The sequence below is a fragment of the Phaethon aethereus genome, assembly GCF_964289735.1.
Source record: "Phaethon aethereus genome assembly, chromosome: 1".
NCBI classification, from domain to species: domain Eukaryota; kingdom Metazoa; phylum Chordata; class Aves; order Phaethontiformes; family Phaethontidae; genus Phaethon; species Phaethon aethereus.
The window spans coordinates 50788740-50803306 of record NC_138575.1 but is presented as its reverse complement, the minus strand read 5'-3'; positions in this window follow the sequence as shown (position 1 = coordinate 50803306).

Here is a 14567-nt window from a genome sequence, read left to right as displayed (position 1 = left end):
TCTTGAAGGTCCTTTCCAACCCTAGTGATTCTGTGTTTCTGTGACACTCTTTTGAGAAGCCTTGGCCTCTCTCTGAATTTGTTATTTTTGCCATATAAATTATTGGCCTAAGACATTATCTTGGCTCACTTTGAGTATAACAGAAATAAACCATTCCAGAGCTTTGATCCAGAGCCCCACCCTGGGGATACTCTGTGGGCTATCCTATTCCAGGATCATAGAGTCCCAGGGTAATTTAGGTCAAAAAGGACCTGCAGAAGTCATCTATTTAGACCCCCAGTTCAAAGCACAATTGGCATTGAATTTAGGTCTAGTTGCTGTAGGCCTTGCCCAGCAGAATTTTGAGTATCTGCAAGATGGTGTCTAAGACAGGTGGAAGGAAAGTGCTATTCTCTGCCCTCTGTCGAGAGGGATTCTAGACAGCTGCCTCTAAAGTTAACTGAAAGGAGATAGGAAAAAAATCCATTCCAGATTTCAAACTGTTGTCTTGTACCCTCCTTTCTGGTTGAGGCAAGCCCCTGAAGAGTAAAGAATGAAAATGTGACCTGGAAAAGCAAAGCTTAGGGTACTCATCAGGAATTTAGTGTTTAGCTTTAGTTCTGCCTCAGTTGTGAAAGGCAAGATTTCAGCCACAGTTAGCATTTCCCAGTGCTGGGTGGTTTCCCAGCGTGTGAGATTTGTTGACTGATATTTTGAAGAATCGACCTCTCCTGATTCTCTTTATGTAAAGTGTCCTCAACACTTAATTCAGGGATCAAGATTCTGCTCAGAAGCATTGCGGCAGTAATTTGCAGAGATCCTGACATCTTATTATATCTAACCCTTGACTATGAAAGATTACAGTCTTCAGTTCTTAGATATCTTTTTGAAATGGTACCTAAGGTTTGTCAGGATCTCAAACAACTTGACATTGCTACCATTGTTTTATTATTTCAGAGATTTTAAAGAGAAGTTTTACTGCTATGACAATGTATTTTGTCCCCTATTGATGGATGGTTTGCATCTTTACCAAAGCTCAAGCAAGCTAGTAAGCATTAGAATTGTTATTTTCCACTAATCTGTTCCTTTAACTTTAAAGTAATTAGCTGAGTTGGACAGCAAAATAGAACATTTCCTACAAGAGTCAATAAATGGACTCCATGTAAGTGCAAAAGCTGATTACTTTGATATAAAGAGGGCCATTATTCTTTGCACCTCTGGAAAGCTGCCTAACTTGAAAGCCTTATAATCTGATTTTCATAAATCCTATTTAACACATCATTTTTTTCTTTTTAACAGACAGCACCTGAAGCTATATCACTCTTCTCTGATATTACTCTTTCCTTTTCCTAACAGAATCCCACAGCCCTATTTATGCATAATTTGTGTAATTGTCACCAACATTCTATGTTAAATCTAATTTTTTTACATTGATTTTAAATCAAGAACAATTAGAATCAAACGGCATACAGTTTACATTTTTACAATCATACTGACTCATATTTGTGTCAGATTTTAAGATCCTTGCTCCAGAGAAAATCCAATTCTTCTCTTCCAACAACTCACGCCTCAATAAGATTTCAGTAGGTTTAATCCTTGACCTGCAGGGAAGTGTGATGAAAAAGAGAGAGAGAAACTGATTAACAGTTCATTTTGGCAAGGTCCAGTAAACAGTGCTGTAATCAAGACAAAAAGGACAGGCAAGACAGAAAAAACACACATGAAGAATAGAAATTGATATGAAATTCAAAAGGAGAAATTTTTCCTAACTGAAAAAATTTTATCTGATCAGCAATCCATCCTGAAAAACAGTTTCCAATAGATAAATCCCAGAGCTGCTTTATCCAGCTCTATTTTCAATGTAGTAAGCAAGTGCATTTCCCCAGCTTAAATTTGGTATTATTATACAGTTTAATGAAAATTAATGCTAGCAAGCCCTCCTTTATATTCAATATCAAAGTCCTTTGTTAAAAGAGTTCTGTATAGGACTCACAGAGTCTTCTAGTCCAGCATCTTGCCCGGTTTGCCATTGTCACAGGCTTCATATAATCCCACACATAAATATAGCAAGCTTCACCTTGAGAGGAGTAGACTTTCTGGAGCAGGGATACTTCTCTGTTTGAAGGTTATTGGAAAACTTGTCTCATCCTTTGCTTCATTCTGCTTGTTGGTATTTGTAGTGCCAATATTGTTCTTGAGGCATGTCAGTTTTCTCTCCCTGGTGTTTACCTTGCTGCAGTATTTTTGTCAAAGTAAGCAAGCATTGCTTTTCCAGGCATGTGGCTGTGAATATATCTCTTCTGTCTGGCTAATTAAGATGCCACTCACGTGGCAATTTGTCTACACTTAATATGATCTATCAGGGACTTATTGGCAGCAGAGTATCTTAGCTTGGGCACTCTGTTAGACACCATCCACTGCAGAGAGAGAGACAGACAGACAGACAAAGAGACACAGAGAGGCAGAGGGAGAGACTTCAGCTGTCAAGTTTGGAGAGTGAGCAGAAGACCTCTAGTCTTTACTTGTCCTCACAAGGCCAAAGGTACTTCTATACCTTCTTTCCCCCCTAACACCCCCCCCCCCCCCAATTTTAATCCTTATTTCAGAACAAATTTTCAGATGAATTCCTGGTTTATTTTTATGCCCATTTGTGAACAAATTTGTGCCTGTGCCCAAAAAACAGAAAGGCATTTGTCCTAGAAGAAAAGAACAGAAGAGATACGCAGTGATGTTCTGAAACAAGGTCTGGGTTTGCACAAACAAATGTGAGTCTTAAATGTTTTGCTTTAGTGTTTTGTCTGAAGTACATTGCTCAGAGCTGATAGTGTTTGCTACTGTTCCCTGTCTCCACATGATTTTATGACAGTTTCCTCACACTGTACAACTTCTTGTTGTACAGACTGAAAATTCTGTGAGAATAATCCATATATTGGAAAGGACTTCTTAGGAGCTGAAGATCACTATTGACTGGGAACATATTCATAGAAGATGGAAAAATTAAAAAAACAACCCACCAAAAAACCAGTGGGGTAGAGGTTGTCCTGTAAATTCTTACGACTTCTGAGATATGCTGACTGCTATTGTGGCTGGCACAGAGGACTTATGCTTCTGTGCAGTTACAATGCTTTCTTATTCCTCTTCTTTCCACTCCAAGCCAAGCAGTTGCTGTTCTATAAGTACTGAGTAAAAATCTATCATTGCCCTTTATTGAGAATTACTTATTGACTAAAAAGTGAATACAACCATTATTGAATTGCAGTGTTGTTTTTAACTCTCCTTTATAAACTTCAAGTTTGGTTTTTCTTTTTTTTTAATAATTTTTAATCTACTTCCCTGCTTATGCTAAGAACAAAGATAGATTTTTTGCTAACACTGCTACAACATGGGCTGGGAAATGACTGATTTTATGAGAGCAGATATTTCACTATTTCTCTTTCCGATGTGGAATGATGGAGTAGAAGATTAAACTCCTGTGTTGTGAAAATAAGAACTTAAAAGTCCAAAGGGTGAAGGGTGTGGGAAAAAACAAACTTATTGATTTGAACAAGTGTAATTCCCCTGGCTACGTTCAGTGGCATCATGTCCTTTAATCAGCAGAGTAAAAAGACAGCTACTTTCTTTTACAGCCTGCTTCCCATATTAGCTTTTTACTTAAGGACCCTCAGCATTCCTTATTCACTTCATTCACTTGTTAGAAAACTCAATTGTTCACATATGAAAATAATCTATGAAGATAAATTTGTGAGTTAATTGAGAAAACTAAGTGGAAAACTCATCAAAGTACTATTGATGATGAAAAAACCTCATCTCCCCAGCTCTGAAATTTTAACTTTCAGAAAGAGAGGTGAATTATCTTTCTTGATCTTGAAGAAGTATGTAGGTTGTATAGCAACGATGTCTATACCCAGCTTCTTCAATGAGTTGATTTCAGAACAAAAAGCAAGTATTTGTCTTCCTCCCACTACTTTTTTGCTACCTACAGGTATTTAGTGCCTTCTCCATTTGCTGTCTACTTAGTGATATTCACTAGTCACTCCAGTTCTTTAATGTTAAGCTCTTTTTAATCAAATCAGCCCATATGTCAACTATTTATCAATTCTTTACATTTTTTTCTGAGCTCCTTCTAACTTTTAATTTTTTTTTAATTAAAAGGATTTTTGTAGGAGGCTTAAAATAATTACATTTGTATTCACCAGCTATATTCCTAACTAGCAATGATTCCTTTACTAAGGTCTGTGGATGACATGTTGTCGAGTACAACATCTTTCACATTTAATAAGAAAAAGGAGTCATTAAAGTTTAATTTTTTTTTTGGGTAGGTTGTTTTTCTTTTTTTTTTTTCTTTTTTGGTAATGTGTTAACAGAGCAGACTTTATCATCTTTCTCCATCTAGCTCTAGTAACTGTAACACCTGGACTTGCATACACTTACACAAGATGATAATTTTATTTCTGTGATTTAAGCTGCTATGTGCATATATGTGTACCATGGAAAACTTAGGTGTATATTACCAAGTTTTGTGATCAAGAGTTGAAAAAAATATGTAATGCAAATTTATATATAGTGTTCTGTTTTTTTAAAAAATGCTTATTTCTCAGGATAATGGTTTATTCTGATGCTTAAATGTGGATTATAAAAGACAAAGACTGTTATACAGAAGAAAGCTGTTTAAAGAGAAAGGATTTTGCGACTCTCATCTGAAACATTTGCTTTTTCTATAATCTGAGCTTGTCTAACTTCAACTTCCTGCTGATGAAATTCTATTTCCTAGATTTTAATTTTCTTCTGTACCTATATTAAAAATTTGAGATCAGCCTTCTCTAAGCAGACTGACTCCAGATATCTCTCCCTTCAGGTCATGCATTTCAATGCAATTGCCATTCTTGTGGTTAAGGTCTGAAAACCCACCATTTTTCCTGAGTTTGGGATGCAGTGTAGAGCTGAACACAGATTTTGGGACTAATCCAAAAGCAAAATAGCTTGTCCAATGTTCCTTAGTAAAGGCCTATAAATTTAAGGTTTAGCTAAGCCCTTTTGCTCCTGCCTTGCATTGGGAGCTCATATTCAGATGACTATGAACTACCACAAGATATTTTCTGGGACAGAGTCTGTGAGGATGTTTGCATAGCCTCTGTTTGGAAAAATGATGTGGATAATAACGTCTACTAACATAGGAATGTGAGTGTGTGTGAATGGAATACTCAAAACTGTCTGACGGGGCATTTGACCAGAACAAATTACACTGAAGAGCAAGATGGCCATCAGCCAGATTAAAATGTAAGCAGTGATTTGCCAAGAGACTTTTGAAACAAAAAAGTCAGCTTGAAAAGGAGCTGTAAAGGAAGCTCAAAAATTTTTAACAGCAGAGAGAGACCTTGCAATGGCAATAGCAATAGTCAAACCCTAGTGCTGCCAGAAGTTGCCCCACCACCATTTCAAACTGTCTAGGCTGGACACCAGGAGCAGCATTCCAGTTGGCTGACCAACAGTACAGGGTGAGACTACAAAGGACCCAAACCTGGTGTGCACATGTGAACTCGTGGGGTGCTTTCTGGCTGATATGTTCATTAGTGGATAGTAGGGAGTATCTCTGTGCAGAAAAAGCCAGAGCATCTACATGTCCAAGAGGTTGTGATGGTTTTTCTTTTTACAAAAGGTCCAGTCACTTGCCCTTTTTATTATTAATTTTCCCTACAGTATGTCAGCTGTCAAACACTTAAAGATACAAGTTTGCATAAATTCTAGGAGAAAAAACCCAAACAATATCTACTGTAGAAAATATGACAATTCAGAATTTTTTTTCCTTTGAATGGTAAACTTCTAAAAGATTCTGAAATAGACTGCCACTTGGCAAAAAAGCAGTGATGTATTAGCTCATCTAAAGTTACTAAGTGTGACTCTAACTGTGTCTCTAGTCACACTATATGAATTCCTCCTCTCCACTACGTGAACTCTGTTTTTAATGATTTATTTTGCTCTTCCTTGTGTGCCTGGACAGCATTCTCCCACTGTCTTCTCATCCCTTTCTCACAAAGCAGCTGCAAATGCAGGTGTTCTGCAAAGCCTCCCATCTGCAGGGATCTCGGGGCAGATTCTCAACTGCTGTAAATTGCCTGAGTACCACTTAAGTGTGTAAGACTTGGCTGATTCACACCATCTGTCCCTTTGAGCCACTCTGTGTTTATTTGCATAATTGAACATATTGTTTCAGGCTCGTGCTGTTTAACTGTAAAATTTCCTGGCCAGAGGCTCTCAGAACGGCATACTGTACAGTCCCAAATAAACTTGAAGAGCTGTATAAATAATGATTGTGATTGTCCATTTTCTTTTACCACTTCCTAAGCCTATCCCCAATGAGCAGAGCTTTCTGTAGCTGAAGTTAGGTAGGACAGACTTTGGGCAAGTTCCTGGAAAAACTAGTAGCACAGGCTTTCTCAAACAGACTTAGTGCCTAACTTAGCCTCTATAGACAAGTGTTAATACTGTAAGACCAACATTGAGGTTATTGACTTATCTTGTTATACTTCATGCTTTGCAGTTATCTTTCCTATTCAGCTTGGGTAGATCATCGTTTTACTGGATTGTGTCACCTGTTTTACTACCCAGTACAAAATTAAAGAAGGAGGTAGCCCATTACCATTAGCTAATAGAGTGAACAGCCCCCACCCTAGATCCAGAGAAAATGAGCATACTAATCCTTTTGCCATTTTATACCAGGTGAACAAAATGGAAAAGTATCAAGAGTTGGATTATAGGACCTTACTTGGCTTATAGTTTCTTAGCCTTCCTAAAAGGGACAAAGCAGCACTGTCAACCTATGCAAAAAGAAAAACTTATAAAGTCTGGAAGATCTCTTTTCCTTTTACTGCAGAAAATTCCTGTATTGTTCATCCCCTATCTGTTCTAGAAGAAACAAAAGTACTGAATGCCACTGTCTTATTCACTTTTACATGGTAACCACAAATGCCCCACTTTCCTCATCATAGCAGCCTGTGTATGAGCACCTGACTGGGACCAGGAGTGGGAAATATGGCTGGAGGAAACTTCATGCTCCTTATACTTACATTGTATTCTGTGCCTGTGTGCGTTTCTAGGAGGTAGCCAGACATATCCCAAACGTTTCTCCACATGAGGGATTAAAACCCACAGTTCTCTCAATTCCCTAATTGTTAGACTGAAAGAGCTGAAGTATTTTCTTTGTCTTTCAGATGTGTGCACAGAGCTGCAACTCAGCTGTTACCATGCATATTCTGCTCAGAACAGTGCTTTGCTGTTTCACAATGTCTTCATGGACCTCTTATTTGTTCCTTCCTAACAGAAATATTTCTTTTTTCTGAATATAACTTATGTAAACAGTCTGGGTTTTTTTAATTTTGCTTCTATTGTTTAAAAGCTTTTTTTTCATGTGGCTTCCTGTGAGGCATCCTGAACCCTGAATTCCTGCACTTTTTTTTCTGTAATGTCTGGGATGACGTAATATGTTGTAACAAAAGCCATTTCAGATTGCACAGTGTCAATCAGACTGATAAGACAGAGTCATGAGAATCAGCAAATTTTTCCTAAATCCATTTTCCTAGAAGTTTTAAAAGTACCTTTCATATCTAAGGCATAGAAGAAATGTAGAACCTCTAGACATGAATGTGATATGAAGAGAAATAATATGTTCTATATAAAGAATGCTGCTGTTTCCCATCTAAAAGTTTTGCGCAAATAAAATTTATTCTCTTAATATTATGTAAGGTGTTGTAGTACTATTTATAATACTGCAGTATTTGATACGTACAGTGTTTTGGTATTTAAAGCTAAAACTGTGGTTTTCCAGTAATATATATTTGTATGTACATATGTATTTTAAGTATTTTTCGGGTAAGAGCAAGATGAGAAAAATCAGAGCAATACAAAATGTTTTATAAATACACTTAAAACTGAAATAAATTTCAAAACAAAGTTGTCCTGAGCTTTTAAAACTGGGGTACTGTATAAATTATGGTAAAATTTTCCATATTTTTTTCAAAAAACCCCTACAAATCACCAGAGATAAAAAGAAAAGGTGGGGGTGCAGGTGGGGTGTGTTTGGGTTTTTTGGTTGGTTTGTTTGGTGGTGTGTTTTGTTTTTTTTTTTTTGTTAGGGTAGCAAAATATTTTAACCCAATAAGTTTGGCAAATATAGGAAATATTTATTAAACATTTGGGTTTATTTTATTTCAATTTTTTGCAACAGTTGTTTTGGCCAAAATATTTTTTCTGTGTCAGCCCAGAACTCTGTATTAACACCACAAATCCTAGTACTGTAAGAATGTATACATTTAACATGTAATATATGAGTAGTTTTATAGATTTCAACAGAACTTACTTCACATTGTTTTAGCGTGTAAACTTCTGCAGGACTTGAAAATAATAAAGAAGGAAAATTTCTTTCCCAGGAGAATTCATTCAAGTGGAATTTTATTATCCTACATTGTTATTTTTTCTGTAAATGAGGCAGCTACAGGGTAGTATCACACAATTGCATATTCTAGACAAGAAGAACAAAAATGTTCTTCATCTCTATATAATTAATGGTCCACACAACACATGGCAACTGTATCTTATTCCTTAAGCTTTTTTCATGTGCCACAATTTTTTAAAATGTCATTTACTGAACATAAATGATATACAAAGAGTAACCTGTAATTCCATTCTTTTCCCTGTTGCATCCATTATTAATTTTGGACACAGCCAAGGAATACTGGAGAAAATGCTACTCAAAAGGACGCAAGTTCCAGGGGTGTTATTATTCTTTTTTAGCACACCTGTGGAATGAAACAGGTATAGCAGAGTCCTGCTATATTTCTATTTCCTATTTCTATTCCTTCTGGTTTTGTGTGTATTGGGAAAGAAGAACATAGAAATTATATTTCCATGGGGTTTGAGTCCTAAGGTAAAATCTTGCTTGGTTAAAATCCTTTGGAGCCATGATTTCAATGTTTTAGTTGTGCCACTAAGTTTTTTATTGTCCCAGAAAGGCACAGCTCTTCATAATGCATGCCATAGAAAGACTTTCAGCAACAATTTGATGTGAAGTGAAAGAAAACAGTGATGATATTTATCTATGGGCTGCAGCAACCACCACTGCTTGGTATGGGCGTGGGTACCCCACCAGAGGCTGCTGCAGAGGATGTTCAGAGCAGGAATCCTTCATATCACTGTACCCATTTGGACATCCTGTCACTCATCATCCATTTCAACATTTTGTTGTTGTGGTAATTCTAATTTTCTTTGTTCCATGATGCTAATAGTGTCAAATGATACAGACGTTAGGACGGTGGAATTATTCCTTGATCCCATCTCATTACCCTTAATGAAACAAAATGTGAATGTTTAAAAAATGGTAGCTGCTTATATATCTCCTTGCAGTACAGTCAGCTCAAGGCCAAGTTGCTGCTTCTCTTCCTACTGGGGAAGAGGAATTGGAAGAGCTCCTGTAGAGATCAGAGTTACCAGTGCGGAGTGGGGACAGAACCATACGATTTGCTGCTCAAAATCCCAGAGCTGTCATTCTCACGGTTAGCACAAAGGAGAGAGGGAATTCCCAAAATCTCTTCCAATTCCAAGGTTGGGCTACTACAAAGCAAACTGCATTTAGTGCCTAACTGGTAAAACGAAATAAAAAGAATATGTCTACTTTAGCATTTTTACTTGAATCTGGAGCATGCTAAAGCAAATATCCTGGCTGTCCCCATTTGCTGGGCTTTGGTTTGGACTCAGAGCAAGCAAACTGGATTTCATTTGGGTAAAACAGGCCAGAAGGTGCATTCCCAAATTACATCTGAAGCACTTTAGCTGCTGAAGATACTCAGTGGTGTGGGACGAGACTGGAGATAGTTCAAAGCAAAGCATCCTGAAACACATACAGCATGGACATAAGGTTGTCAGCATCACCTGGTGATTTCTGCAGGTGTGTTTGCAATACGCCATAATGAGGACAGAGCCAATGAGAGGTCATCTGGACCTCCCCTGTAGCTCAATAGAAATACTTTCGTTTTACTTTGCCTTTTGATCTACTTTCTTATTCAGCAATATGCAATACAGCTGAGGAAATATTGTCAGGCATTCATAGATATTTGTTCTACATTTCTCTTCTTTTCTTTGACACCAAGAAAGGGAAGATAATACTTAAGTGAAAGCCCTGGCTGCAAGGCAGGATGTCCAGATTCTATTTATAGGTTTGTAAAACTTTTTGGGTGAGTGACTACCTTGTTTGACAGAAGCAAAGTATTTCATGTATAAAAAGGATTATATTACTTGTCTACCCTATAAGGATTCTGGGAAGAATAAATGAATGCTGAAATTAATTTAATGACAGCTATAGTAAGCCCCCACAAAAAAACATTTAAAATTTTATATTTATCTTTCCTCGTGTGTATTTAGGCAAACTCGAATAGCAAAATTTCTACCTGCAGAACTGTTAGAAGAATTCAAATACTTCAAATGACATGAATTTCAAAGAAACAATTCTGACAGATTATTGTGTAGAGAGAATAGTTAGAAGTCCACAAAGTACGGGATGCTCTGGAATTTATGAATATAGAACTAACTTTAAAAAAAAACAACCAGTGAACACTGCTTAGGTATTTCACAAGACAGGTGCCTCTACCTTCAGGGACAGATTTTGGACTCTAAAACAGTGTAGCATGGAAATGTCTTTGTCTTACCTAAATACTGGAGTTGCGCAGGATTCCAGGCACAGCTTCTTCACTGATATCTAAAATCATCTGGGCATGCAAATAGATGGAATTCAGCACCCTAAAAGGCGTTCAGTTTCCTACTTTGCTTTTAGTAAAGTCCATACAAATCTAAACATCATTTTGGTCTGGACATAATTTATCCCAATCAGCATATAACAAACTTTAGTAAAACTGAATAGCAGATCTTAGTTGATATAAATAAGGACAAATCTTGTCTTTACTGATAGCTAATTTTTAATTTGTGTCACAAAGCTATCCACTGATTACAAGTTCTGTTTTATAATAGGTGTAGTGTTCTGATGTGCTGCTATTTGGCACACTGTGGCAATCTAGTTTTTTGCTGAATTTGACATGCAATCATATCAACAGCGTAAGCTGAAAATGTAGACTCTTGGAAGACTGTAGTATTTTATTCTGATAACTGTAATTTATTTTGAGTGGCAGTCTTCACATGACCATGACTAAAATATGCCTTTGATTTAAAAATTTGGAAGATTTATTTTCCTTACAATATGAATTAATAAAGTTTCACTGTGCTCAGTTGTGACTTTTCAGAAGTAGATACCTTTATTACCTCGGAAAAAGAAATAAATTCTTGCAATAAAATCCATCTGTATTTGAGGACTAAAAATCAGTAGATATGGAAACTATAGGTCACCATCTTGGCCTGCGTATGGATTTTGGCTGCCTCATTTTCTTTGAACAACAATGAAGTAAAAGAACCTGTTTTACAGCAAAAAATATTTCAGTGCCAACACTTTTTTGATGATGTTGAAGTACCAGATGACAAAGGAAAGTTGTTTTAATTTAAACCTTAAAACAATACTAGACTCCTGAAACAGTGTGTAAAGCCTGTTAAAATGGAGGAAGAGCTGCAGTTGCGTTTCAGATAGTCTTACAAAAGAATAATTTCTAAATTTCCCCAGGTATGATGAAATAGATGAAATATCTCCTTCATTCTCTTCCACAGCAAGAATGGGTCGGTTATAGTTTCCTGAAAATAAAAAGAGCTTAAACGTTTAATGAAACTCAAAGGATTTGTTTTTCAATTGTTTAATAAGGTGAAAATAATGTGAAGAAAGAAGAGAATTCAGGTCTTGCACTTTCTTTATATCATGCTGTTATTGAAAAAAAATGAACAGCTGGTATTTTGTTGGAGGACCCTTGTATTTTATTGGAGTCTTTTACCAGCCGCATTATCAAAATTAAAGTGAGACATGCCAGACACACTTAATATAATTATTTAATATTTAATCTTGTTGCTTAATGCTGTTAAACTATTTAAGGCTGAAATTTCATCAGATCTTTAACAGGTTTATCTAAATATTTGTTAGGAGATTAATAAGGAGTCCTTCCCCACCATTTTCATCCCTAGAAAATACGTTGGAAGTGTTAATGATTCACTAGGTGTCACTCTTATCTCTGTGAAGCTGCTGGTAGAAGACAATTCCAGCACGCCAGGACAACATTCCCTACTGGAAATGCCATCTCTCAGCTGGAAAATAAAGCCATAGCCATGGTTACTTGTTATCATTAAAAAGTCCACACACTTTTTCAAATGAGCAGGATCTTTGTTAACCATAGCGAATTGCAAGTTGTAATAATTGCATTCTTGCTGGCTTTCTCTGTGTCATGGTTTAACCCCAGCCAGCAACTAAGCACGACACAGACACTTGGTCACTACCACCCAGTGGGATGGGGAAGAGAATCAGAAGGGTAAAAGTGAGAAAAATAAGGAGTTGAGATAAAGACAGTTTAATAGGCAAAGCAAAAGCCGCACACACAAGCAAAGCAAAACAAAGAATTTGGCAGGCAGGTGTTCAGCCACCTCCAGGAAAGCAGGACTCCATCACACATGACGGTTACTTGGGAAGACAAACGCCATCACTCTGAACATCACCCACTTCCTTCTTCTTCCCCAGCTTTATATGCTGAGCATGACATCATATGGTATGGAATACCCTTTTGGTCAGCTGAAGTCAGCTGTCCCAGCTGTGTCTCCTCACAGCTTTTTGTGCACCCCCAGCCCACTCACTGGCAGGGCAGCGTGAGAAGCAGAAAAGGCCTTGAATCTGTAAGCACTGCTCAGCAATAACAAAAACATCCCTCTATTACTAACACTGTTTTCAGCACAAATCTAAACCATAGCCTCATACTAGCTTCTATGAAGAAAATTAACCCTAAACCATAGCCTCATACTAGCTTCTATGAAGAAAATTAACCCTATCCAACCCAAACCCAGTACATTCTCCACCCTTTACTCTGTACTATTTACATCATGCTCAGGTCCCACGCTATCCAATACATTCTCATTACCCACCACTCCCCTTCCCATCCTTTGATATAATACACAGATATAATTCCCCTAGTCTGTGGACCACCCCTGTAAAATGTCTTTAAAATGACCACAAATATCCACTGAGTTCATTTAATCCATGACTTTGGGCTCCATCTCTTACGGTGGTCACTCAGGACAGGAGAGGTGGTGTGTTGTGTGGAGTTACCAGGCACCAAAGCCTGCTCAGGTTAGGTCACTCGTGCGCTTGCACTGCTTCTTCTAAGGCTTGTCCTCCACTGATTCAGGTGATTCCTTCTATAATAATTCCTATAACATGTAACTCAAATTATGGGTTACAACAATTTAAAGGTATTTCCATTAAAATACAAAAATTAAGTAGAATGTAATTGTTCACTTAGGGTCTTCCCCCCACTCCCACCCTCTACACACACAAGTAAGAAAAAGTTTCAATACCCTCAAAACTCCTACAGGAGGAGGCGGTCTTGATTTAACTAGTAGGTCCATTCAAGACACCTCATTTACCACTGAGGAGACCCAGTTCAGTCTCCCACCTTTCAGAAAAAAAAATTGTCCGTTCTTACTGTCTTCTGCCAGAGCTGTTCTTCTTTGCATGGATCCACAGAGGATATTTCTCTGCTTTAGTTTTCAGAAACAGAAGGCAAGGCAATGTGTGCTCCAGTCTGTTCTGCAATTAAACCTCTGAATGTTAAGCAAGACTGAGAAAGAGCCATCCAGAAATGCATTCATCCATTGGTTAAGAAATATCGGGCTTGGGCTCCAGCGTCCATGTTGTAGGGTTGAGATTTCACAACTGTGAATGTCATTAAGGACTGATCAACTCTGCCTCTACTATGTGAATTTAACCTCTTGTTTATTTGAACATTATTAGAAGGATTGCAAAATGAAAGATCTTTCCCTGTAATTTTCATGGAAAGAAAATTCCAAAAGAAAATAATTTTTCTGGTCCATTTATCTCTCTGCATATTTGTTTTTGAGCAAAATAGAGATACAGACAGGTTAGGTTTGACATTAAGGTTGTCTAGTCTATTGTTTATGAGGCTTCAGACAGAATATCTAGCTTTATGTTTGTCCATTTTTAAATTGTGACATGCATTGGATGATATTTGGACTGAGAAAAGAGATTTCTATTAGGTTTTTACAGTTTTAGCTTGTTATTACTTCTAATCACGGATCATGTTGCATTCTTGTGATAGAAAACAGATTTGTGGATGAAAGCAATCTACATAATAATCAAGGTAAGACAGTATTACAGGAAACCAGATTGTTATTTGTAGAAGTCTTCAAATAACATGGCTGCATTATTGATTCTGTTGAGAGAGTATCCACAGAACCGTATAAAGATTTATGTTTCTGTCTTCTGTTTGCTGCAAAAGCTTGGTAAGACATAAATCTTGTCCTCAAATGCCTAAAATGTATAAACAGGTTAAATAGAGAAAGGGACAGACAGGTAAAGGTTCAGAATGATGATGGCTACATGTCAATTTAATTCTGGCTTCTTTTATTTATTCTTTTAGGACATGCCTACAAGTCAACCAATACAA